The sequence below is a fragment of the Lycorma delicatula genome, chromosome 2 (assembly GCF_047948215.1).
Source record: "Lycorma delicatula isolate Av1 chromosome 2, ASM4794821v1, whole genome shotgun sequence".
NCBI classification, from domain to species: Eukaryota; Metazoa; Arthropoda; class Insecta; order Hemiptera; family Fulgoridae; genus Lycorma; species Lycorma delicatula.
In genome coordinates, this window is record NC_134456.1 from 27,240,625 (window position 1) to 27,245,851 (window position 5,227).

Below are 5,227 nucleotides of genomic sequence, written 5' to 3' on the forward strand. Positions count from 1 at the left end.
TTAAATTTATTAAAAACTAATTATTGTGAGAGGTATAAATAATGAAAAAAAAAATTAAAGAAATAGTGGTTGTTTTCTTAATTCAGAAAAATGAAAACAGGAAGACGTGGTAAGGAATTTGGCAGAAATAGAACATATGAATGAAAGAAAGATTCTTTTGAATAAAAATAGAAGAAAAATCAAACTAGTATAATTTATGCCATGACGATACATTTCCAATCCTACATGCAAAATCAAATTCTTGAAGAGTCTGTATCAAATGGTTTCATGCAAACGAAAACAAATTTGCTTGTAAAATGTATAAGTAAATCCTTTCTCTCCAAACTGTAAATACAAAGATAAGAATCTAGTGTTACAATAAATGCTCTGAAAAAATTTTCATAACATCTTTCTAGACACTTTTCCCTGTATCCATCAGTATGTTCACACAGTAAGAAATAATAAATTAATATTATAGAAAACAAATATTAATAAATAATAATATTAATATTTATAGAAAACAAATTAGGAAACAAACAAACTAGGATAAAAGACAGGAATTAGAACATAAATGAACAAAATACAATTAAACATAATCTTTCATTTTTTTGTTGAAGGTAGAGATAATTTATTTACACATTATTCTCTCCTTAACACACAAAAATACACACATACATATACATATGTTATGTTACAACTAAATCCAAAAAATTACATTCTATGAATTACTTTACAAAGTTTACAGATACTGTTATGCAAAAATCACAATTTTTAAGACAGCATGAATTGAATACGAAAAGATTTTTAACAGAAGTAAAATCTTCAGGTACTGACTTAAAGGCTAGATGAAATTACATATATACCAGTCATCTGGTTATACTGTAAACATTTCTGTACAATCAAGTTTTACTGATGTTAACTATATAACTTACTGGTATTAATCAAAAGTAAATAGTATAACTTTAAAAATTAATTAAATATCGTATACATCTGTCTATTAAACTTCTATTTGTATGTATGATATTGTAAATAATGATGGTGAACAGTGTAGACTATCAAAACCATTAAAAAGAAGTTAATATTCTTTAATGGTAAATCAAGTTCAATCTATATTTGGATATTTTTACTTACGTAAGAGTACACTCAATAACTCTAAAAACCTTTCTCAATGATATAACACTACTATTTTGCAGAGATGTTACAGCTAAAAATGGCAGCCGATAGTTTTTTGAGGTTAAGGAAAAAATGTATTCAGGATGTGATTAAAAAAGTTGTTTAAATTTGAATTACATCTATTCACTTTATATAACTAAGTTTTGAAGTATGTTAACATGCAATTCCTTTTTATATGTACATACAAAATATAAATAGTAAATTTGAATTATATGTTTGTTTTAAGTTTAGAACTTTATTGGACCAGTTTAGTTTAAAATAACGTAATAGTGAATTCATTTTTTGTCCTAAAGATACAGTTTAATGACTTTTTAATTTAATTTTTTTATGGTCTATTTAAAACTGGTTCAGGTGAGGATAATCAGGGCAAGATAAGGGATTACTAAAAAACATGAATGGAAAAAGAAGCAGTTTTAAAACAAAAGATCAAATGGGTAAAAGGATAATGATGAACATAAAACAAAGGAGAAATTTTATTTTAATAAAGATCGATTGTTAGAATGATAAATGTGCAGCTTCAAAGGTTCTAAAAAAAATTACTTTGAATATCTAAATATTACTTTGACATATGAATAAAATGAAAATGGAAATTGGTGCTGCAATTAATAGGGAGAGTAGTCTGTGCAGCAGTCAAAGACTGCTATGATAAAAGTTTATGTCAAGAAGTCTAAAACTGATCATGAACAATAGCTTGTCCTTTATGTGACATTATACGGCTGCAAAACCTGGTGTACAACGTTTAAAGACTAATGATGTCAATTGAAAACTGAGTACCAAGGCAAACTCTTAGGCCAAAGATGGATAGATTCAGAAACAGGATCCAGTGAAGAACTCTACTCATAAAAAGGCAGACATTAATTATGAGAAACATAAGGAATTGGTGGCTGATAAAGATAGAAAATTGCAACATCAATGTGATTTTCAGTCCATAACCAGCTGAAGACAGAATTTCAAGAAGACTTTGGCAATGGCTACTGTATAACACCAAGACGAATTTAAAAGAGCTTGGAATTAATTTAAATTCACAAGGTAAGAGACGAAGACAATTAATAAAGGGGTCTTAAAATCTGCATCAGAAAAAATTAAGAAAGGGATATTGTTTTTTTTAGTCTTTACAAATATATTATTGGGATGAATTTTTGGTAGCTATGGTTTTTCTACTTTAAATCGACACTGCTAAGTATTCAATACACCTATGTCACAAGAACATAACACAGAAGAACTGAATTCAGTAAAATACTTAGCTCATATGAATAAAAATAAAACTTACTTATTGATTCAGTTCTGTAGAATATAATTAAATTCAATTAACTTAACAAATAATTCAACCATTAACACTGTTGATTGCCCATTATTATTAAATGTATACCCATACAGGTATTAAATTCAACTACTCTTTAGTAAAAATTTGGTTTACTATATCTTAAAAATATTTAACTTTTATAATCTCTTCTAATTAAAACTAGTAGAAAATAATTTATAATGAAAAATTATATGTTTCATTTAACCAACATAATCCTACATAAAATATTATAATATAGAAGCGTGTCTGGGTAAATATTAAGCACCTACAAGATGCGTACATCTTCAGGCCAACTAAGCAAATATACAATTGCCATAACATGAAATATTTTGGTAATTCCTAATTTGATTATATCAGTAATTATTTTCCATTTAGTTATCAACAATTAATTAACTATCCTATCTTGATGAAGATGCTCATAATTCTAAAATTGTGATTATCAATAAATAGAATTCAAATTAAGAAAAAACATACCATTATTGAGGGTTCTAAGCTATAAAAATAAGTTATAAAGTATATTTCCCAGCCAATAAGCAATATTACTGGCTTAATTTCAGTTGAACATACAATTTTTGTGCTGCATTTATACAAATGTGTATAAACAACAAAAAATAAACACAGGACCTTTCCATACAATTCATTCAGACTCTTAACTTGCAGGTAATCTTATAATTAATGCCCCAAAATGAATGCAGCCAGTGTATTCTTGATCCCAAGTAGTTAGTCCCTGCTGGTAGAAATTAAAAAAATGTTTCCTCATTCAACAGTTCAAAACTTGCATTACAAATTTTTGGGTATTGTCTATTTTTACAAGTCTTATATTAACTCACTCTTGGACTATGAATGTTAGATTCATGGTACAAAACCTTTCAGTCGAATTTTGAAGCACTTCCGCTTATCCATTCACTCAAACATTTTGCATACAGGTTTGCTTGTGATGACATATTTTGGCAACATTTTCAAGTCTCCAAGATGCTTTAATTAACTTAAACTTACATTTTCTAAGTGAAAAAAATGCTCCTTGAACTTATGCAACCTCATTTACATGCATATTTCTTAGTGAAAGAAATGTCATTTCAGTTATATTGTTATTGTATAGAACTTGTGCTTGTTATTTTAGAACCTCAGGGCACCTGGTACCCCCTGTTGTATAAGTGTATTATCCTTCAAAGGTGTCACTGGAAGGAAGGACCATTTACTTACCGCCATACTCCTGGTTTTAAATATGAAAGAAACTAAAAGAACTAAAACTGTAACACAGAGAAAGAAGACAGGTAGAAAAGGAGAAACATGCAAACAAAGAACTGTCTGCTAAGCATATACAGTTAGACAAAGAAAGTAGTGAACAGTATGAAGCATGATTGAGTTCTTGCAGAGAACATTACTCTTGAGCTGTATCTTTGGAACCAGCCAAGCAGCATGAAGAACGATTAAGATATGAGAGAGGAAAGATCCATAAGACTGCTGGTCTCCCAAAGAAACATGAAATATTCAAAGGAGCTAAAATAATGTTCAGATCCAATGTAGATATATCAAAAGGACTAGTGAACTGATCCATAGGTTAAATCAATCATTAACTGGCCAGCGTTCACAAGAACACAATTATATAAAGACAGTAAACCAGTATCGGTGAAAGTCAACTTTGATGGAATTGGAGAACATCAGATAAAGCCTATGGAGAAGACTTTCAATGCATGCGCTAGTTATGGTACAATAAAGCGAAGAATCCTTCTGTTTCTATTATCTTGGGCTGCTATTATACACAAGATGCAAGGCAGTACAGTAAATTTCACTGTGACTGATCTAGAACCAGACCTGTTCAGGCCTATGTAGCAGTGAGCCGTGTGAGATCTTTGGCGGGGCTTCAGATATAAGAACTGGATAAAGAGTGGGAAGCAAAGATTTGCACTTTGACGTGAGCTCCCCACTCTTTAGGCCATTCATCATGCATACGAAAAAATTGATAAAAGCATCAAATTTTTAATTTGAAGCTATGACTTTCACATAATCTTACATATCACCATCAAAGCTTATTGTCAAATCCATTCTGAGATACCATCCTAAAATTATATTTTACCTTTTAGTGCATTTAACTTAAGAGTGGTGTTTCAAAACTTTTGGACATATTTCTTGTTTTCTACTTTTCAGAGCATTTAATATGAAAGTGGTTTTTTATATATTTTTTATTCCATAATGACTGGATTTTTTTGGCACAACCAAGAAAATGAACAGAAATTTGTACAATAGGATTTTTTTTTCCTGTTGTACAGTACAAAAATCTCCTGTTTTTTTTTTAACCAAAACTTATCTAATGGGTAGAAGACTTATAGAAGACAATGTCACTAGAATGACTTAAAAAGAATATAACGTCAGGTAACACATTTTTATTTTATAATTTTTATCATTTCAAACATAAAAGAATGACTAGTAAATAAATAAATAAATCACTTATTTGAAAATGCCATGATATATTAATTTTTTAAACATCCACTTATTTTTAATTTGGTTATGCTGCATTAGTTAATAGGAATCTTAAGTTGCGCTTTAAGCTATAATGTGTTTTTTCTGTTGCATATGAGTATATATAAAAAAAAAAAAAAACTGAATATCTTGTTACTATCAATTATATCTAGGTTGGAAATACATTAGTTTAAACAATAAGTTTCTGAAAACAAAAATAATTACTAAAGTATCTGATTCTATGAATAGTATCAGATAACAACTTTGTGTTATCTGTAAGTATCCAAATGACTGCATTATAATCACAGTACC